Source organism: Eumetopias jubatus, unplaced genomic scaffold, assembly GCF_037043125.1.
Source record: "Eumetopias jubatus isolate StellerSeaLion01/CBP00866 unplaced genomic scaffold, mEumJub1_p1.0 scaffold_10, whole genome shotgun sequence".
Taxonomy (NCBI): domain Eukaryota; kingdom Metazoa; phylum Chordata; class Mammalia; order Carnivora; family Otariidae; genus Eumetopias; species Eumetopias jubatus.
The window spans coordinates 19,841,969-19,865,283 of record NW_028274816.1 but is presented as its reverse complement, the minus strand read 5'-3'; positions in this window follow the sequence as shown (position 1 = coordinate 19,865,283).

The window sequence follows — 23,315 nt, the reverse complement described above, 5'->3', positions numbered from 1 at the left end:
TTTCCTATCCTCCATTTCAGTGACTGGCAGGTCAGGGAGCATGCTTTTTAATGGATTCATTTTTCTGTGGGGAATGGTTTGCATAACTACGCTAAGGGGCAAGGTAAGACAGCTGACTGTTGTCTTTTGATGTGTTTTTCCCAAGGCAATCCTCACAGGCTCCCACAATATCGGTTTCCTTGCAATATCAGGAAATTACAGAACGCCATGGGGGTTTTTCAGGGGAAAGCAGCAATGGTGAACCTGGGGGAGATGAGATGCATGCAGATTCCTGCCAGGGCTCACGCTGGGGCCTAGGAGAGGCAGCATAGCAGGCCTTGTTCATTACCTCTAATAGCCTGAATGGTCCACCTTGATCCCTTGGGGAAAATGGAGAAGGGCTGAATGACATGGAGAACATGAAGTATTTTCAGGCAGAAAAAAGGAGAGAATCAAGCACAGATGACAAGAGTGTGAATATCAACCATCCAAGTAAATCTGTAAATTTCTAGGCTCAGATTTCTGAGTAAAGTTAGGAGGGACACGAGGGCTCTAGATGCTTCTATATTAAGAACAATTAGGCCTCAACAATCTATCAACATTCACTCACCATTCAAGACTCATCCCAGACATCTCCCCTCTAGGATACTTTCTCTGATCCTTGAGGTCAGACCAGCCCCTAATCCTACCCCTGCTCATCCACTACTGATTCTGCATCCTTTGCAGCCAATCACATTGAGTGAGAAGGACTCATAGGGGACCTCCATCTTTGTCTCTTGTGGCCTTTCCAAATCTGTCCACCCAGTGCAATCTCTTTCCCTGCCACTGGATAAATATAGCAAGCATCCAAACCTTTCTTGTCAGTCTTAAGCCCATGCAAACAGTTCTCAGGTGAATTAAATTCCCCCCAAAGCAATCTAATTTTAACAAGTATAATATCCAGCCCCATGCAATAATCAAACTTCGTCTGTCTTTTAACATTGGGATTTCCTCCCCCCCACCAGCTAGGCCCTAGTGCGGACATGAGAACAACAGTTTCAGAAAGGGCACAGGTGGCCAATCTCTTCTTTCTCCTCTTTCCCAGGGCTAGGACCCCTTCTCCCTTAATTGCCCGCTGAGGTTCCTGAGCCTTACCAGGGTGGGAGGATGGAAAGGGGCACAGCACAGTTGTTATCTGGTTGGTGGTCTTGTACTGGTGTGGCATGCCCATGATATCCTATTTAAAATGGACTTTATCCGGAAGCATTTTTTGGATTCTTGAAAGACCCACAGCCTCCAGTGCTGGGACTCTTTCACCCACCTTCCCCTCTATTTTGGATGGTCTCTGACTCGTTCCTCAGTCCCTAGGTACCCAGGTTCTCTCCTGGGATCCATTCAACCCTTCAGGCAGTCCATTTGGAAGCAACCTAAGAAGATCTCATGCCATATCTCTCTCCCTTTGTGTGTTCACATGTGGGGAACATAGGGCAGTTTTCCCAGATCATGGTAAATGCTCCTATAGCACTTGTGAGGTCAACTTTGGAGCTCAGGCCCCTCAATACATGGTTCAATACATCTCAATACATCTTTGCTCCACTAGAGAGTTCCTTTATTATTACTGTTCTTGTTATTATTTTCAAGTCAGGTGTGAGACCAGGCTGCCATGCCATCAAAATTTCAAGAGACAGTATATTAAATTGTGAGGGTATCCTGCCAAGGCCTGACACTGTCAAGTCTTCCTATTATGGAGACGTGAAGGAAGGAAATGCCCTCATCCCCTTCCACGGAGGCAAGGCAGGGAGACTCACAGTAAACCAATACCTCTCTCTCCAAAAGCTGCCTCCTTTCATTTCACATCACTTTTGGTGTAATTGAATCATTTAATAACTATCATCTCAATTTTCCAACTCTAAGATATCTCCTGTCTTGAGATCTCGGCTGAAGTTCCTATTTTGACTTTCCATTTTACCATAATCATTGATTAGTCGGAATAGCTCCGTGCCAGTGGGGACTATTTTAAGGGATTGCAGCATATGGATTTGCACTGCTTTCTTAGTTCTCAAACTGAAGAGTACAAGATTTAATTCCTTTCAATGGTAATCATATTGAAAGAGAAAAGAAAACAGGAGAGTGGGGTTTTAAATGAATAAAACTCTGCAAAGAGGTTTGAGAAATACTTCTAGAAATTTGTTAAATATACATTACAAAATATTCTAATTATTCTGTAATTGGCCAAGGCTATGGTAGTCAAGTATGTTCCATACAATCAAAGGGAAATAGATATTTGGCTGATGGACCAGACATACTCTTTAATCCTTTTAATAAGCATGCCCTCAGCAACAAAGCAACATAAATTTAAAAGCACCTCAGTAACACTGTATGGAAGGGATTGTAAAAGGAAAATAAATGTCAATTAAGTACCTGGAATAGGAAAATATCATCAATACCACCTTTATTTCATTTTCTACCTTAAATATGAGACTTTACACATGAAACACTGCATTTTAACCCATTAGCATATTCCTCAAGCATGAATTGTGGGGGGTTTCAAGGACATGGCATTCATTCTTGGGAGCAGAATCTTAGTTTTCTCTGTTTTTCTGACTAAACTGGGCACTGTTATCTCTGTTTCCCCCATGCCTGGAAAAATACACTTAATAAACAGTTGTCAAAGATGTGGATAAAGAGTGGATCCCTATGCTGGGCACAGAGTGATGCATACACAGAGACTCTGAACTCAAGAACCTCAGGTCTAAAGGAAAAGAGAAGCCAGGATTTAAAAATGATGCAAAGACAAGGTAGACAAAGGTAGAAGCCTCCCTGCAAAGAGCCTGCAGGCTTGTAAAGCCTTCTCATTTCTTTTGGAGTTGGTTCTTAGGATTACATGCTGGCCCTCAATCTGGGGCTTCCGCGCAGAAAGAGCACTGAGGATGATTCCTGCACCTGGCTGACGAGGGACTGAATCATTCCTGTAAGGTCTTGCTTGGGAATAGGGAAGGGATGATGGGAGAGGGGTGGTTTGTTCTCCAGCTGTCAGCTCACTGAGAAGGAGGAATACAGACAGCGGAGCAGATGCCTCTAACACCAGGACAGATGAAAATTCATCATCCACCCATTCATTCAACAAGTGTTCATTGAGCATTTACTGCATGCCAAACTGGGTTCTAGATTCTAGGGAGACAGAGTGAACAAAAGCAGACACAGTCCTTGCAATTAGCAGTTTTTGGTCTGGTGGATAAAATAGGCGCTAGGTGAAGAAGTACAAAAATAAAGGTAAAATTCCAACTAAGGGTGTATAAATTGCCCCCTTTGTGCTCGGGGCTCAGACCTTTGGAGATCACTCTCCTCTGAGCCTGCCCATGTTAAATAAACCTCCTATCCTCCAAGGAAAAAAAATTCCCACTAAGACACATGCTCTAAAATTAATTAAACTATTAAGAGAATGGGTGGCTTTAAATTCGCCAGAGAGCAGGCAGGGGAAGGAGGTGAATTTCCTGATCCCAAAGTCTGAACTACTTTTAGGGTACAATTTAGCAAAATTGATAGTCCCCTTCATGGTCTCCATTTTCTTTATTTTCCCCCCTTTATAAGATCTTCCCATCCCCATTCACCTGATCCACCTACTGGTTCTGTTTTTTTACCATTTATACCAAATGTTGTGATGGTTGTGATCTCATTTCACAGAAATGCCATGAGGTAGAGATGAGAAAGCACAGTGGATTCAGGCCTTGATTTGAAACCTAGCTCTGTCTCTTACCTCCTGTGTGCCTTTGGGGAAATGGTTAAACCACTCTGTGTCCATTTCTTTATTTAGAATCATTTTTTTACAAAAAGAATTTTATTGTGTAAGTCACATAAAAGCAACTTCAAATAGAATTATGAAAAATAGAAAGGGAATCCACAATCTCCTCTCTCTCATGCCATGGATATTACCCATACTTCTTTGCTTCCTATCCTCATAGGTGTGGAATGCCCTTCCATATATAACTGGAGTATCATCTTGACATACCTGGCATTTGGAATTCTATACCCAATGTTTCTGTACAGTTTGCCCAATTAACATCCATGTGACTTTTGAGTCTTTCTAAGATTTGCATTTTTGTAGAGGAAAAACAATTCCAGAATCTACATGCCAAGACAGTGAGTTACCTAGGAAATGTCCCTAGAAAGCCAAGAGAGTGACCTGGCTCTGCCTGCATCCCTGAGGTACACAGAGGTGGGAAGGCACTCTAGAGAAGGTTTCGGTTCTATAGGAAGGACAGAGAGACAGACAAGAGTGCACAAATGGGGATTTCAGCTCCAAACTGATCTAGGATTCTTTCCTGATTATGCCTTTGCTCTCTGAAGTGGTGGGAAGGGAGGGAGGATTTGCCTTTTTAAGGAAGAGGGAGGAAAAAGCAAGCAAAAGAGCAAGAGAGACAGAGACACATGTGGGGGTCGGGGTGGAAGTAGAGATTTAGAAGCCTGGCCACACAGCACTGTTAGAAAATGGGGAAGGACAGCTTCTGGGCTAGGGGTGTGTGAAAAGAAGGATCTGCAGAGCTGGCCTCACTCCCTGGGACAACTGGGGCCTCATTTAGCTATTTCAGGTCTTTCTCCAGTTGAGGATTGTTTTATTCATTGATAGGAAATCCCATAATTAGCTTCTCAGGTTTCATAATAATACAACTAGTATATATGTTTACTAGCATATAATATGAAAATTGAAAATTAGAGTTTAAATTAAATTTGACCTTTGAAAAACAGCAGTGATTTCTTATTTCAAAAGCAATACATTATTACTAGGAACAACATGAAGAAGTCATAAACACATTAACAGAAAAATGAATTACATGTAACTATGTACACATATGTGTGAAATTTACAAACATGCAATATTTATTACTGTGTGATGGGGTACTGACAATTTAACTTCTATGTTTGTATACTGTTGATACTGTTATTATATATAGATATGATTTTATTTGCAAACTTGGGAAATGCCATATATATATAGTTTATTTCTTCTTTTTCCACTTGACATTGTATTGAGAGCATTTTCTTCTGACATTAAATATTCTTAGAGCATAATATCCTTAACTGATGAATTTAGATGCATTATTCTTTATTGAAACATTTACTGAATTTTTCCCTGTTGTCAGGGATTTACATTATTACCAACAGTTTTTTACTATAAGCAACACTGTGTTGAACAGTCTTGTGCATGTGACTCTGCCTGCAATTCATTCTTTGGATAAACTCCAAACAGATTAGTCAATCAAAAAATATGGGTATTTCGAGGCTCTTGATACTTGATGTTAAATTATTTTTTGCAAAAATTTATATTTCCATCAGAAACATATGAGTATCATCTCCTGGGACTCTTGCTCGTCCTGGGGATATGTATATATGTATGTATGTATGTATGTATGTGTGTGTGTGTGTGTGTGTGTGTGTGTGTGTGTGTGTGTGTAAAGCATTACCAATTTGGTTCTTCCAGTAATATATCTTATCAGTGGGCTAATTCTCATTGTTCTTATGTATTTTTGCCATTTGTTCAGTTTTCTTTTCCTTTTGTGAATTTCCTGTTAATACTCCATGCTCATTTGTGAAATATCTTCATTTATTTTTTTTTCTGCCTGTATCATTTGTATTCTACCAGCTTTCAAAAGGATTGTCAAGTAACTTGCCGCAAAAGACAAAAATGCAATCAAAACATTAAAATCAAGCCAAACAAATCATGCCTCACACATGTCAGAGGAATACTGCAGTTTAATAAACACTATCACCTGCATCCTCCTATTCAAACGTCACCAGATATCTGGGAAGTCTGGGAAGTCCAACCCTCCTTATGTTGATGTAGGAACTGTGGCTCCAAGAGAGGAAGTGCTGGTGCTGGGGCAGATAGCTATTAGCTGGCAGCAACAGAACTGTCAACTGCAGTGGTCTTAATCTCAAACTTAATGCTTTCTTTTTTTTAATTTATTTTAATTTTATTTTTTTTTTAAAGATTTTATTTATTTATTTGACAGAGAGAAACACAGCGAGAGAGGGAACACAAGCAGGGGGAGTGGGAGAGGGAGAAGCAGGCTTCCCGCGGAGCAGGGAGCCCGATGCGGGGCTCGATCCCAGGACCCTGGGATCATGACCTGAGCCGAAGGCAGACGCTTAACAACTGAGCCACCCAGGTGCCCCAAGCTTAATGCTTTCAGTTCATTCATTCAATAGATCTTTATTGAGGACCTGCTATATGCAAGGCACTGTTCCTGGCACTGGGGATATAGCAAGACATGAAAGAGAGAAAGTATTGCTTTAAATTTTAGAGGGGATGGGGGACACGCAACAAACAAAGATGTGTACTGTGTTAAGACGATGAGAGTCAGGAAGACAAATAAAGGAGGGGGGATAGAGAATGAGGGGTTCAGGGTGGGGGATGCAGGCATTATTGCTTATTATGTGATCTTATCTCTCCCTCCAGTGTGTGCAAGATCTCCAAGTGTTTAGGGTCTCTTGTGCAACCAGGCAAGTGCTCTTTAAATGAAGACAGGGAGAGAGCTAAGGGGCTGCAGACCACCGCTACACTTCACCCCTCCCTGGTATTCAGAAGTCAGAAGTGAAATTGTGCAAATCCATCATCAACACTGTCTTCAAGGTTACCTCCGGGGAGCCGAATGCACTCCTGTAGTGGGGGAACAGAACTTCTGGGGGAGTTGTAAATGACAGAGCTGCTTCTTCAGGAAACCCAAAGGGAGCACAGCAGAAGAAGAGGAGGCAGCAGGGGAGCTACTACCTTCTTGGAGGGTTCAATGTCGTTTCTTGGACACAACAAATAACTTTCCTGCTCTTCCATATGAAGCAACGGTCCCTCTGCTCGAGTTTTCCTTGATTGTGCAACTCTGATTACAAACATGGCCAGGAGAATCTCAGGGCATTATTGCAAAGCTTAGGAGTCTCTGAAGGACCAGAGAGTCAGCTCCACAAAAATCCCAATTCCTAGCATGAAACTGGAGAATGAAAGCCAAAGGCGCAAGGAAAGGAATGTGCATTCATGTCACATAGCTGCGGCTGGAGTCCAGGGCTGTGTCTGGAGGCTGCGAGATCACGTTTTGAGGTGCTGATTGGTTTCATAATGACAGCTCAGTCTTGGAGGGCAGTGAAGCTAATCTCCATGGTCAAAGACGATGGTAACCCCCAGGAGACCTGAAAGGTTGTCTGGTGTTCTCGTAAGACATGAGGTAGCCATCTGGTCCTTACCGTGCAGACCACATACGCAGACAGGACCTTCACTAAACCTCTCTAGGTCTGACCCACAAAAAACAAGAATTTTCTTTTACTTAAAAAAAAAACTAATTGCTTTTTAAATTGTGGTAAAAAAATAACATGAGATCCACCATCTTTAGCAAATTTTTGTGTACAGTACAGCACTGTTAATTACAAGCACAATTTTTACAGCATTCTCTCTGGAACTTTTTTCATCTAGCATGACTGAAACTTTATATGCTTTGAACAGCAACTCCCTATTTCTTTCTCCCCATCACCCCTAGCATGATTCCACTTAATATGAGGTATCTAAAGCAGCCAAACTCGTAAAAGCAGAAAGCAAATTAACCTAGGTTTTGAAGTTTCCAAGTCTTCTTTGCATGCTCAGATATTTTAAGAGACAACAAACATAACTGAACACATACTGCATGTCCAGCATTGAACAGAGCACTGCAGAAATACACATTACTTACTGGGGAGGAAGGAACAGCTTCATTGAGAACACCATAATAACCACCGCCCTCATCCTTAGTAGTGAGCTCAAAGGTCTCCGTTAGCACACACACATATCCACAAAGATGGTAACAAGTTAGGGCCCTGAATTTGCACACTTAACAAGATGGAAAGACTAACTGTGGCATGGGCCATTGGAACCCACGGCCCATCTTGTCCCACCTAGTGGCTGCCCTGCAACCTATAATTCCCAAAAGTCTATCCACTTAGGCCTCCTATATTCAGTTAAGGCTTCTATACTGGTATATTCACTTATTTTATTCATTTGGGTATCAAAATACCATGCCAGACATTGTGCTGGGGACACAATGTCAAATAAGTCAGATCAATCTCCTGCCCTGATGAAATTTTCACTGAGATGGGAAAGCTGATATTATACCAGTCATTTTAAAATAAGATCCATCTTGCACTCAAGAAATGCACTGAGCTGTGGGAATGGTAATGCGTAATGGGAATGCTTGGGATTATGTGGGGCCCAAGAAAGGATCTCTGAGTAAGTGATGTTTAACCTGCTACTAGAATGGGTTGTGTGTGTGTTTGTGTGTGTGTATGAGAGACAGAGACAGAAAGAGAAAGAGAAACAGAGAGACAGCACATGTGTTTGAGTAAAGCCAGAACACAGCCCCTATTTGCAATGTAAACTCCCTGGCCAGGGTCCTGCTAAGCTGTTTGCTTAGCATAGGGCAGCACCGAGGCCCCTTCCTCCAGGTGTCCCTGACCTCACTCCTGTTGTGGAAATCTCACACTTAAGACTGCTCCAGCCAGATTGTTATCTACATCAAAGAGAAGGAAAAACTGAAAAGGATGAATGGTGGAGTAAAAAGGATGAACATGGATGTTGAGTGAACGCAGATGGTCAGTGGGGAACTTCCCTCCAGGACTGTTCTGTTTGTTTGTGAAAAGAGATGGGGGCCGTCCACGACTACCAGCCCCCCAGTCAGCACCAGACAGGGCTGGACCCAACCTCCCCCTCTGTCTACAAAGCCCAACTCTCCTGTGTCTGCTGTGTTTTTGCTCCCTGGCACTCCACTATTCGTTTTTGTTTTGTTTTGTTTTGTTGTGAAGATTTTATTTATTTGAGAGAGAGAATGAGAGAGAGAGCACTTGAGAGGGGGTAGGGCCAGAAGGAGAAGTAGACACCCTGCCGAGCAGGGAGCTCGATGCGGGACTCGATCCAGGGACTCCAGGATCATGACCTGAGCCGAAGGCAGATGCTTAGGGCACCCCCCTCCACTATTCGTTTTTTAATATCAAGACATAATACACCATAATATTTTGGACCATACTAAATGGTTGCATACGTTTTCTGTTTTAGCCCTCACAGCATTTCTTATGTTGGAGATGTTACCACTATACATTACACAAGAAAAAAAACAGAGTTAGGAAAGTGAGTTCCTTATCTAATGTTCCAAGCTTTGTGAGTATCAGAACCCAGATTCAACCCTATACCCTACACTACACCAGAATGCCAAAGTTTCCAAAGGAAGATGGGAAGAAATAATCCAGAGATTTACTCTTAACATAGTGATGCATTTTTTTCCAGTATTTTTTCCTTTTTGCCTAAATCTTTTTTACAAAGTTGATAGGTTTATGCACGAATAGATTTTTACATCTTGCTTTTTTCTAAGAATTGTAGTATCATGAACATATTCGCAGTCTGCATAGTATTGATAAATAGTATGGATATGTATACCATAATTTATTCAGCCCACTAAGCTATGGGTACATATTTGGGTTATTTCCCTTATTGTTTTTATTGCTTTGGGACTCTACGTAATGTGGCAATAAGTTTCTTTCTATATACAATATAGTTCACTTATCAGAGTCCAAAAGTGGTAACATGTTAAATGTCTTGAAGTGATTTTGAAGCAGGACCCGATCCCCTTCTTAGTAAGAACCACATCTTAGTAATTGTTTCCACAAGCGAGAAAAATACTAGTACCTAGCTTATATGTTTTATAATTGTTGGAGGATTAGCATGCACATGTGTGTGCACGTGTGTGTTTGCAAACGTGTGTGTGTGGGGTGTGCATCTGACACATAATAAAACTGTATATTGTTAGCTGCTATGATGACAATGTTGATCATGGTGATCCAAGTCACACAGCAAGATTCCCGGCTCTCCCTGCCACCCCACTCTCCACTCATCTTCTCTTAGTGCTTGATAGAAAAGATAGATATTTGTAGCAAGTAAGCACCTTTTATGCACAGCCTCTATATCAGACACTGCACAAATCAGCTTCTTGACGTCTCACCACTGCTCTGCAAGGAAGAGCTTTAGAAGAAAACAAACTCAAAATGAAGTGATTATTCCAAGATTATACAGCCAGGAAATATTAAGCTGAATTCAAACACAGGTATCAGAAGCCCACTTTTCTTCAACCGCGTCATAACACCCTTCTGAGAGACGCCCCCTCCCCACTTAACAACCTTTAACGTCTGAGTTGCGTGTATGAGCCTGTAGTGTATATAATATAAAGATATGTTTCACTCTTTCTGTGACAAGTCTGACATAATTCTTTCTGTATGGCTTTTCCTACACATCTTTGTCACATGTCAGGGATGTTTCCTCTTAGCACCCTGCATTTTTTGGCTTTCCTACACTTCAGATGTGCCCCACCCCCACCTCACACTTCACATTTTGCTCTGCAGCCTGCTGAGCTTGGCTGTGGTTTATGGGGAGGGAGGTTAAGCCGAGAGGCGCCAGGCACTACTTCAATTACACATTGCCTGTTCCAAGGGCTTTAATCATGACGTCTTTCTCAATGGATCCTTTCAGAAAGGCCAGGGGGAGAATAGGCAATTGGAAACCCTGGTGGTAATCAGGGTCCCAGACCTCCAACTCCACCGAGAAACATAGCTGGGGCCTAAGATTCATTAAAGGAGAAAGAACACTAGCAAAGACTAGCCATTCCTGTTGGATCCATGTGTATTGGGGGCAGGGCAGAGAGTATACAGACATCATAAACAGTAAGAGGAAAGAGTAGGTGATAATAATGAGTTTGTGGTTTTAATTAGGAGGTCTCTTGGGCTAGATGTTCACTGACCAAGAATGAAGACCCCCTCCTGAGATATGTAATGAAACTTAGACCCCCTTGGCTGGGGAAGGGGGTAGGGATGCTGGGAATGGATGAATTATAGGCTTTCAGACCTGTAGCCTGAAGCCTCTTGTGATGGGGGGCTGGAAGGAGGGGATGTGAGATTTTGGTGGAGGTCACTCTCTAACCCTGCCAGCTGAGGTATTTGTATTCTCTCCTGAGCAGCCCATTCAGCAGAGCACTCCTGCTTCTGATTAACAAAGGGAGGACAGCCAGGCAACCTGATTCCCTGCCTGGGCTGGGCTGTTTCAGGAATCTGAGTGTCTGTGCACAGTCTGGGTCTCACTGTCATGAGGAAAGACTGGGTGAAAGCATCTCAGGCATCTTCCTTGGCATTTCCAGCCATCAGGCCCCTGCCCCAAGTAGGGTGTGACACATGGCTGGCTTTTACCATGTAAAGAAGGGGGTGAGCTACAAGTATAATTTTGCCAACCTTCTCATTTCCCAGACATCTTCCTGTACTTTAATTTCTTTGCTGTGGGCCAGATTAATTATTGCAGTATGAGCTACCAGCTATTAAGTGCCAAACTTCTAAATGAAGAAACATGGAGATGGACAATTGCCCAGAGGGATGAATGAAGAAAAAACAGTCACTGTAACAGTAGCTAACATCCACCGGGCACTTTTTACGCAGTTTCCATGGAGTATCCCATTAAAGTCCCAGGAGAACACTGTGAGATAGTTCTGTCCAACCTCATTTTCCAGAGAAGAAAACAGAAGCTCAGATAATTTGTGGAATGTGTCCAAGCTCACACTAGTGAGTGGCAGAGGTGGGATTTGATCCCAGGCAGGATATGTCCAGAGACTGGTCTCTAAGTTCTCCCAAAAATAATTAAAGAAGAACAATATTAAAGGAAGGCAAGAATTTGGACACAAAGAACATGGGTGCTGGGGGCAGAAAAAAATTACTTTCCTCTGGGCCAGAGATCAGCAAACTGATTCTGGAAAGGGTCAGATAGTAAATATTTTACACTTTACAGGCCATATAGTCTCTGTTGCAACTACTCGACTCTGCAGTTGTAAAATAAAAGCAGCCATGGATAATATGCAAATGAATGTGTGTGGCTGTGTTCCATGAAATCTTTATTTACAAAAATAGATGGATTTGACCCATGGGATAGAGTCTGCCAATCTCTGCTCTAGGCCATCAACAGAAATTGAGACAAGAAGCTTTGAGAGAACATATAATTCAATGCCCTCATTTATAGATTACTACATTGAGATTCCTAGAATCCAGGGATTGAGATGTCAGAACCAGGACTTTGTTCATCCATTAATAAGTCTGCCCAAGATTCCATGGTTGGCAAGAGGCAGATTCTGGACTTGAACTCACATAAGTCTAATCGTGAAAGCTTTATCATTGCCTACTGGATTCTGTTGATTCTATCAACTGAAATGAATGTCTGAATGGACACTTTTCTAGCATGTTCCAGTGTTGTGTAGAGTTATCTATTGTGAACCATACTCTTGTCTTCTTCCTGCTAACCTTGTGTCCTTAGACAGGGATTAGCTTTTCTGAGAGTCAGCATTATCCTATTGTTACCAGGTGTGTTAGGATGATCAATGTCTCTATCCAAATAGACCTTGTTCTGATTACTGACTACAATCTGTAGCTATGCTATGTTAGGCAATGTCACACTCTCCTAGAGATGCCAACCATTGCCTCGTACTCACATCTTCCTACTCATAACTTCTAGGGCTGCCCCCACCACCACCCACAATCTGCAGACCAAAGCACCTCACAGGAATGACTTCATACACCCTCCTCACAGTTCACTGGACTTGATCTAAGGCAAACCATTCTAAACTAAACCAGTTAAGTGTCTCTCTCCCAAAAACTTGTACTAAGGAGGCATCCTGAGAGTTGCCAGGTGAATCCTACTAAATGGGGCCTAGGAGTGTAATGACCCAGCAACTCCTGATTCTGAGGTTCCTGAAGGCATACTGATCTCTATCCATGCCAAGGACTTCTGTAGTATAATTTTTCTTCAGTTTTTGAATCTTCTACATTTTGGACCAGTTTGGTTATAGTTCTACTTTTAGGAGAAAACGTGTCCTAAGACTTCCCATCTGTAATGCAAAGGTAACTGGTACATACTTTACAAAGTTTGTTCTGATGAGAGTAAATGGAAAGGAACCAAAAGCATAGATCTGACAATGGGAAAAAAAAAAGTTAAGTTCCATTCCTGCCATTTACCTTCTGAAATGGTGATTCAAAAATCTGTTTTTGAGAAAGGAAGTGCAATAGCTATATTGGAGTCATGGATCCATGCACACTTATGAATAGGAAGAGACTGTGAAAGCTATCCTTGAGCAACCACTGACTTGATCTAGACAGCCTCCTGGTAACCTTATTGATAGACTCCTTTCCAGTTCATACCTAGGTAATCCCATGAGGGGATAAAAAAAGCTATTCCCCAGCATGGTGTCTGACTCTATTGCTACATGAGTTTCATCGACAGATCCTTGTTTAATTGTCATGTGCTACATATTGTCAACCTTTTCATTGGTAATGTGGTACACGTAGCCTCCCTGCAATTTTTAAACCACTGGTCCTCAGATTGAGTTTTGGAGCCATAGAGAAGGAAATACATGTGTGTTGCAACTAAGCTTAGTTGCTTATTGCAAGCCACATGTACTGGAGTACTAAAGGGGAATATGCAAATATATAAATAAGCCTCATGTTGAAATGGTGAAACCATTAAGATTTACGTTATCTATTTTCAAGTGTTTCAAACTTGGTCAAATGTCTCTTATAATTTTAATAACGGAGATACTTTAAGATTGAAACATTTGAAGGTGGGGGTTTTTCACGCCCTATCTTTCTTATGCTATTTATTCCTCAGTCAAAACATGTCCAAGTCCTACCATTGTCTCTCATAAGACATAATTTCCATCTTTGGATTTCATCCAGTTTATCAACATCTTTTTAAAACATGGGATTCGGGAAAAAATGCCACAGTCAAACTGTGAGCTGACCAGGGTTATCACTTTTATTTATTTTTCTACCTGCCTTGCACTAATCAGGAAGATATGGGAGAGTGTAGTTCTCCCAACCTGACGCCCTCATCCTGTGCTCCAGTGGGTTGTACCAACAGATAAATAACTTGTAAGAACAGTAAACAGCCTTTATTTTAACAACCACCCGGGAAGTCTACTCCAATGGTACAACAGTAACTTCATCTCTTGTGCCTGCACTAGGTCTCATTGTCCGCATGATCTCTCTTCCTCAAATCATCTCCTTGTACCTCAGTCTGTTTGATGAATCTGTAGCTTAAACTTTCTCATAGGATTTGGTACTGGTTATTGCTTGGCTACCAGCTAGTATCCTGGGACTTCCTGAGCTTTTTTTAACCCAAATTTCTATTTTCCTAATTTGATGCCTTTTGTGTGTGTGTGTGTGTGTGTGTGTAACACTCTGGAAGAGATTATTACTTTTTAACATCAAATTTGTCGTATTTGGTTATGAAAACTGCCAGTTTCCATGTCCTAAAGTTGTCATTTTAATGAAGGCGTAACACAACTATAAGGAAGTCACCAATCTAAATAGGACTTCTTGGCATAAGCTGGGCAAATAACAGAGATAGGGATGGCCTGGGACATTGGTGGATGAGTGCTTGTTTGTTGATTATGGCCCAGGAAGGAGAATATGTATTTGGATGGCATATTACTGAAAGGTTGGTTTCTTTAAGACCTAGGGTCACCCATGGTACCTGCTGAGAAGCCAGTATGTGAATCTTACTCAGTGGGTAAGGAACTCCAGAAGTTAAGATAGAAATTTGGGTGCCTCAAACCATGTTGCCATATTTTGCTCCCTTGCCTCTTTGCATCTCACCACCTGCAGCCACTGAACAGGAAGGAGTCAGGCTGAGCCATGCAAAAAATTATTTCACTGGGATCTGTTTTCATTGAAGACAGCCAAATCTCATAATGTCTAGCCCAGAAGACTCCTGAAGGGCTGTTCCTCTGTTCCTGAAACTAGTGCTTTAATTGAAAGGGATGGGAAGCATCCAGAAAATCTCCAGAGGCTAGTCAGGGGCTACTTCAAAGGACAGTAGCATGGTGTAGGGCCATGGTTCTCAGATTTTACTGTGCATCCAAATCCACTGGAGGACCTCTGAAGTTCAGACCCCAGGATATTCAGTAAGTCCAGGGTCTGCCTTTATAACAAATTCTCAGGAGATGCTGATACAGATGGTCTAAGGACTATCCTGAGAAGAACTGGTGTAAAGGGAGGAAAAGGTTCAGAATCAAGGTTGCATAAGCTCAAGTCCCACTGTTGCCACTTATAACCATCTGGCCTTAGCCACGTCATTTCGCCTCTGAGTTATAGGTTATTATTGTTGTTACTGCTGCTTATAAAATGTTGCAAACAGTCCTTATTTCAAAATATCATCCCAAGGAATTGATTAGATAACGTGTGTCAAAGCACAGTCGTACACAAAGTAACTGGTCTTCCAGTTCTTTGTATCCCTCCATCCTTGCACAGGTGGGGCTCAAGGAAATGATGCTATCACTTTATTTCACAACCACTTCCCCTGACTTTTTACTTAACAGAACTTCTTAGCATGACCTTCATAAGCCCACATTGTCCACCACAGCAAAGAGCACTCAAAGCCGCTAGCCTGGCCAATGGAGACACGATGTCCCTGTTGTCTCAACATCTGGCCTCTCCAACACAAGCCTCTAATTTTCTGTGGCTCTCTGCTGGCCTCCCTTCAATGTGGGAGAGTGGTGTGGATAACGAGCCCCATCTGTGAGGCAGCTGGGTCCCAGAGCCCCTCTCCTCCAGGCCTTTGAAGAATCCATCCACATTCTCTCTGGAGGTCTCCCATTGTGGCCAGCACCTCTGTTCTCTATTAACAGTGGGGAGAGCATCAATATATTAAAAGGAGGAAGCAAATTAATGTCCTATTCTGGGATATGCTAAAGCATACCAGAATGGAGGAGCTGCTGCAGACAACAGTGTCTTGGACACAGACACTACTGAGGTTGCCTCCAGAATAGCACTCATTTCTCCCAACACTGCAGAGCAGGCCAGCATGATGGATCAAAAATCATGTGATCTGGAGTCAAATAGTGGGGTTTGAATTCAAGCTTTACCAAATGGCAGTGACTCCAAGCCTTAGGGCTGGTGAAAAAGTTACATCAAGGTCCACAGAGACATTTGAGAAAGATCTCTACCCTAAATAAACTTAACATTATGTTATTTTTAAAAACAGAAAGGAATAATTAAGAAAACGAGTTTTCTTTAAGATATTAAAACCAACTGACCATTCTAGACATACAGGCTTGGGCACTTCAAAGGTGAAGCACATGAGTTAATTTTCTTTTCTAATCTTTACATTCATCTGGAAAGTGATTATCTCCAAATTCTAGTGGGGCTTACCTGAAATCCTCTCTGAAGCTTGCATCTATGGTATTCTGAGTTATTTCCATCTGAACGGTTCTGGGTGGATTTTGCCTGAATTCAAGGACTTTTGGTTGCATTCTACACCTTCAACAATTGCTGGATGGAGCAAAAACATAAATGGTGCTGACTTTTCAGACTGTTACTGAGCAATGAGCTTTTGCCACTTACTATTTGATTTTGGGTATATTACTTAATATTGCTGAGCCTCAGTTTCCCTATATGTAAATGGGGATAACACCAATCTTTGAAAGTTGTGGTAAGGATCACTTTAAAAAAATATTTCTGGTAAATAGAAGATGCTTAAAACCTACTATCTGCCAACCTCCACCCCCCAGCACACACACACAAGCTTTCTTGAATATGAGTTCTTTTCCAAGTATTGAATATAGGTGAGCTATTTCAAAGCTACATGATCTAATTCTTTTTTAAACAAGACAAAGTTATTTATCCTAATGCTCTATTTAGAAAGTGGTCACAGCAATGGTGTGCTGGTAAATGTTTGACAACTGGCTCTCCGTGGAGTGAACAGGTCATCTGTCACTTCTGCTGAGTTCAATAGTGTGAATACTTCCACCATGGCCGATTCTGAGTGACCAAGGAGATATCACTGATCACAGTGTTGGAAAGAAATAAGCAGAGCTGGCTCTTCCAAGGTAGTGAGGGTTAGCTTCAGTATACCAAAGGGTCCTGGGATGGAGAACTGACCATTTCAAGGTAGTGATGGGGAAGGGCAAGAAGGAGGGAAGAGCAGAGATAAAGTGGGAATAAACAAAAAGAAAGAAAATAAAGAAAGCAGGAAAAGACATGGAAAGGAAGAAACACAGACCTTCAATACCATCCCTTCCAATTCTTCCATTTCTATTTTGCAAAAAGGGAAACTGAGGACAAAAGAAGAGAAATAACCCTTCCTGTGGTCACCCCTAAAATCAGTGTTGGACTTGGGACAGCAAGCCAAGAGCTTAATATGTGTAATCAGAGATTGAGCATTCCAGAGGCGAGCTAGAATTAGTGAGTATAACTAAACAAATAACATGATAATTTGAACCAAATAAAACACTGTCCCACAGTCAAATCTACAATGTTATAATGACTTCCCCGGAGAAGCCCCATCACTCAGTCACTTCAAACTCAACTAGTCAAAAAGACTGGTCTTCAGGATCAGCCTATTTGGATGGAGAAGGGGTAGCCTTGACCTGCTCCTAAAGTCTCCAGCCCCTAAAGTCTGTAATTGTGTGATTGAAGGGCCTGCCATTTGGTACTTAGCTGTCACACAGGAACTGGCAGCACTAACCTGCAGCTACAAGCAATTAACATGCACAATCTTGGGAAAATTGCTGAGAAATCTGGCGGAATTACTCTGTGATTTCTCCCTCTAGCATTTGTTTTGCAAAGGGAATAATTTCTGTTGTGTTTCAGGTTTTATTCCTTGTGATGTCAACATGCATTTAGACCAGATGTTTCAACCATCTTAGGAAATTCAGAGCTGCAGATCCTTCTTTCCCAAATTGAAAAGCTCAGCATTCCAGCTAATGACACCAGACTCCTGTCTGTCATGATGGTGTGCAATTATTTTGAGACTGAGAGGAATAACTTAGTTTTTGGGATCTCCAAGGGTCAGAACTCCTAGTTGACCTCAGCTTTCCCAGAATCATGATTCTGTCACTGACTAGCTAACTAATCTCTTACACCTCTCCTAAATTCTTCAAACTCCCTCTTCTCCATTTGCAAAATAATGATATTGAACTAAATTGCAAAATACTGTAAAGTAAGAATTCCATAGCAAGAATACGAAAGTTTGAACCCTGGCTCTGCCACATAGTAGAACAGTAACCCTAGAAAATGGACTTAATATTTCTGGGTCTCAGTTCCTCATGTGCAAAAGAAACAAAAATCATAACAACAACCAAGGAAGGATGAAGATAGTGTAGTTTTGTGAAGATTAAATGAGATAATATGCATACAGTGCTTAGCCGTTATGCCTGAGCAGAGGGAACACTTAATAAACGTTGGTTTTAAAATCTTAAGTATTTAATAATGACACACAGGATTTGTGATCCCATGACATGGATGAGGACACAGATACTTGAAAGAAGTGGCTTGCCCAAAGACACACAGCTAGGATTCAAGCCCAGGTCTATCTGAGACTCCAAACACTGTATTCTTTGTGATAACACACGTTTTGCAAAAGTTCTCTCATAGGAAATAGAGGAGCATGTATTCTTTTTATTTTTTTATTTTTTTGTTATGTTAATCACCATACATTATATCATTAGTTTTTCATGTAGTGTTCCATGATTCGTTGTTTGTGCATAACACCCAGTGCTCCACGCAGAATGTGCCCTCTTTAATACCCATCACCAGGCTAACCCATCCCCCCACCCTCCTCCCCTCTAGAACCCTCAGTTTGTTTTTCAGAGTCCATCATCTCTCATGGTTCGTCTCCCTCGAGGAGCATGTATTCTTAATAATTATTACCATTGCTCTTCCTCCCATTTCTTTATGGTTGGGAATCCCTGAACCAGATGGCAACTCAAGAACTGAAGCAAAAAGAACTTTGCAAGTTTTGGGGACAAGTTACTTAAACACCCTCCAGGCAGTAGAATTGCCGGAAGCTGGGAGTCGATTTTATCATTGTTATTTCTGTCTTTCTGGAAGGAAAAGGGCAAGAGACAGGGACTGGGGAGAATTCTCAAGCTTACGCCAGTTTCTAGTCTTCAAATGACTGATCTCATATTACAGACAAGTATAAAAAATGGTAACAAGCACTTTGTGAAACCACTAAGCTGTGTCTTGCATAGCCGGTGAAGTTCTTGAACTGGTCTAAGCCATTTATTTATAGGGAAGAAAAAATATTCTGATGAGAACCATTTTCTAGTTTGACAATTTTATTTTAGTGTTACTTGATCTACTTTGAAGCCTCCTGGGAAATCAATGCTACATTTGACTTCTCTTCATGTCATCGTGTTAGCTATTAGATGGCTAATTCACTTCACAAGATATGCCAATATGAGAGGCACTCAGTTCACATTAGGAGTAGAATTTCACCACTCGATGGTCAGATCTTTTATGATTAAGACAGAAGAGCAATCCAAACACAGCAGCCAATGAAAATGCCCTCCAATCACCTGCAATCACTGCTCTTGGGTTTCTAATGGAAGTGGTCCCACTTAGCACAGATCATGCAGTTCTAATTTATCCTAAAAATAATAATGTGGTTTGGTTTGGAAGTTCAGACTATGGGAAGCCCTTCTATTCTCTCTCAGTAACAAGGGTGGAACAAATCCCAACTTTGTGGTCATGAAACACTCTTCCAGGACAGAAATGAAGAAGTTCTGTGTGCATGGAGGTGTGTGCATGCTGATGTGTGCACATTTGAGACTACCACAAAAGAAGCACTTGAACAGATTATACTGGAGTCCACTTTTACCCCACAGAAGTTGCCTGTGAGAGAAAAGGAGAAATAAATCACAAAAAAAGGGGGAGAAATCCTGGTGTTCTGAAATTATATACTTTTCATGGGACTACAGATGAATGTCTGACTTCAGTCGGCCTTGGTTATCCATTTCATTAAGTAAGAATCTCCCTGCATCCTTCCCAACTATCCACTTTAGCCATTCTAGAATAAGATGACAAAAATGTGTACAGAAAGCATTACGATTCTTGAATACATTCCAAAGCAAATTTCACACAGTCTCCTCATGGAGAATGCAAGGAAACAAAATAGGACGATCTATACCCTTGGCCCATGTCTTTATTCTTTCCTCTCCCAAGCCTTGTGTGGAGATGGTCTTTGGTGAGTAAGAATAAAGTGACAGAGACTGTTACGACAAAAACAAAGAGGCCGTTCCCATTAAAAATAGAAAGGTGAGTCTGTCAAGGCTATTCTGGCCTAAAGCTTCTGAAAGATGTAGCTCCTTAAGCATGAATGAGGGCCCCAGGATACAGACTGAAGCATAGAATAAGACCCAGCATAATAGTAGCAGAGTAGGCAAGAGAGTAAAATCAGAGAAAAAAGAGGAGTTTGGGATATATGTCTAGAAGGACTTGTATGGACTGAGAAGTTAATTTATGGGAAATATGAAAGGGCATATTTTGTAGACATTCTTTACATCCTTTGTGGATAAAAAATGTGTTTCAGCTATTAAATAGATTTTCACTATACTAATGAAACATACCAGCATTGTGAAAGGCTTCATCAGAATTTATCATGACCACTATTGGCTCAGCCACCAAACAGGTGGACACCTGCGGAACGGGAGAGGGCAGATGGGTAGAACTAGGTCAACGGAAGGCAGGCTCCTCAGAAAGTAATGAGCAGAATAAAATTAAATGCTGGTGGTGGGGAAGGGCCCTGTCCTCTGAGTGGGGGTACCTTAGGAAGTGTTGTACTTATTTATATTCGTAAGTTGAACCCAGCCACCATTGGATAGGGAATCTGAATACGATGGCATTCATTCATGTATCCATCCATTCAATCACTTATTCAATTTTTGAGTGAATGAAATAGTGTCTATAGTAACCAGGATGTGAGATGGATGGAAGAGATGGTCCCTCACTGGTCAGGGCTTGGTAACTCCTTAAGAATTAGACTGCCAACCAAGCAGACCTGTATACAGGGAGAAATAAGAGCAGGGCTGGAAGTCGTCAGCAAGGCCAAGGAAAAAAACCCAGTTGCTTGTTAGAGTGCATGTGAGTGAGTGCTAAGATGCTCTCTCATCCTGGCCTATACACACACACAAAATGAATTACAGACTGCAACGAAGGTAGTGACCAGTCTCATAGTATACTTTCAGTCTTAGTCAGCAGTGGTCTAAACAGTGGGTGGGATAAGACCCCAAGGTGAAAGTCTTCAGCCCACCAACCTAGGCCAGCCTAGAGTGGGCCACAGAGTCATTGATGAAATGATATACACTGAAGCGTAAGTCCTACAAATATGTCCTCATGCCCCAAACAACTACCAGAAAAGAGGGGAAAAACAAAACATAAAAGCCAGAGTGATGTGTTTACAAAGAGAAGCTGAGCTATTAGCCATGCTGCACTTGTTTGTGTAGGCTTCTGCTAAGGGGAGGGTAAAGGTGCAGGACTGGATGGGAGTCAGAGATGGCTAGGGGAAGAAGCTTCAGTGCTTAATTGGGAAGAAGTTCCAAAAAGGCTGTAGGCAGAAACAAAGTGTGTGACAGCGTCCACCCTGCTCTGAGTGGTGAGGCTGTGAGGAGGAGAATAAATAGATTAGTGTCATTTTAGAGGTGTTCGCTCTCTCCATTCAGCCACATAATGCAATTATTTAGTAGTTCAGGATTCTTTTAATTCTGTTTGAAGAACTTAAGAGGTTAAGGGCTTGAAATGATAAATGCATTATTAATGTTGCCTCAGAGAAACATCCAAGTCTATAATTTCTGAGGGAGGGAAAAAAAAAAAAGACTAATAGGTTTTTACTCACTTTTTTTTCCCCCTGGTAAATTAACCTACAGGACCTGTGAGAAATGTATAAATTAGAAATTATTAGAGAAAGTAATAATGGACCAAAAGCCATCATCTGAAGGTCTGATTCATTAGCAAGAGTGATATGTGCATCCTTAGTTTTGGGGTGTCTTGTACTAAACCCTATACACCTGGGAAGAAAGGGGTTAATAGCACAGGAAGAGGAAAGGTTCTCACCAGGAAGGGTACATATATTCTTACATAAGGCCTGACATGATCCCACTAGGACACGTGATAGTTATGGAAGACAAAGTGTATAGAAATAAAGAGCCTGGGTTTGGGAATACAGACCTAGGTTCAAATACCAGCCCAACCAACTATGAATTGTATGGCTTCATAAATCCAGAAAGGTTGAAAATAAAGGATGGAAAATAAGGTATGTGAAAGAACCCTAATCCTAAGAAAGCTGAATTTCAGCTTGTATTAATATCAAAGTAAACTTTAAGACAAGGAGTATTACCAGAGATAAGATGTCTGAAAACCTCTTTTTGAGTTCTTTGTTGTTGTTTTTCAGTGTCATGACCTTAAAATTCTTCCTCATTCGGGACATCATATGTCTATTAAAAAATCTGCATCACCCTTTATTCCTACTATAAGCTACTCTGAGTGTGACTACTCAAAGTGTAGGAGAATTGTGTCTGAGAATGAGCCCTGTGTAGGATTTCCCCTAGCTCCCTCCCAGTGAGTGGATGCAGAGGCCATACAGATGGGCTAAAGGAGTTTCTCACCATTAGAGGCTGCTTTGATACAGTTGTGGGTCTTACGAATCACCTAACCAAATTCCTTTGTTTTATTTCATAAACATTCTTCAAGCATTGTCTGTGTAATAGATATTGAAATAGGTTCCATGTATACAGAGATGAATTTGGTCAGGATCACTGTTTTCAGAAAGCCTACAATCTGCCCCATAAAATTACATTGAAACATAATATGTTTTACAACAAACTTATGGGCAAATTTGGGGGAGATTTTACTTTGGGCATTTCTAGAGTAAAACCTTCCCCAAATCAGTATGGAGAATGAAACCTCTTTTGAGGTGATAATACCTGATGTGAATCAAACTGTGCTTTGAGCTATATCTGTGTGCTCTGCAACCTGGTTTGGGCCACTTTTGCAGGATGATTCTCAGCTACTGCCACCAGCCAATTTCATACCTGGCCTTATTGTTCTTTCATTGTGTCTTATATCCTGCCCCCCCTCCCTCTCAATACCCATTATAATCCCATGAATCCACCAAGGCTTAAGGCACCTATAACTACCAGATTCTAATTTTATTTAATATGGTCTCTATCCTGCCTATATCACCTCAACATGCACCATCTCCGTGTTGATGGTTTCCACAGTAAGCAGTTGCAACTCTTTGCCCTAATATTATCTCCAGCCACCAAAGCATGCCCAGCAAGCCAGAAGTGCTAGGGAGTTAAGTGCCCAAGGAAGCAGTCCTACACCAATGGCTAACAGGAGCTGGTCGGAAATATCTCAGCTTTCTTCCTCTTTAGGAACATAACACCAAAGGCTATTTTACATTGTATCTGAAAGTTCTCCATAGAGAATGAGTCCTGATTTCTCTCAGTAAGCTGGGGGATAAGCCAGTCTTTATTGTCTTCTTTCCC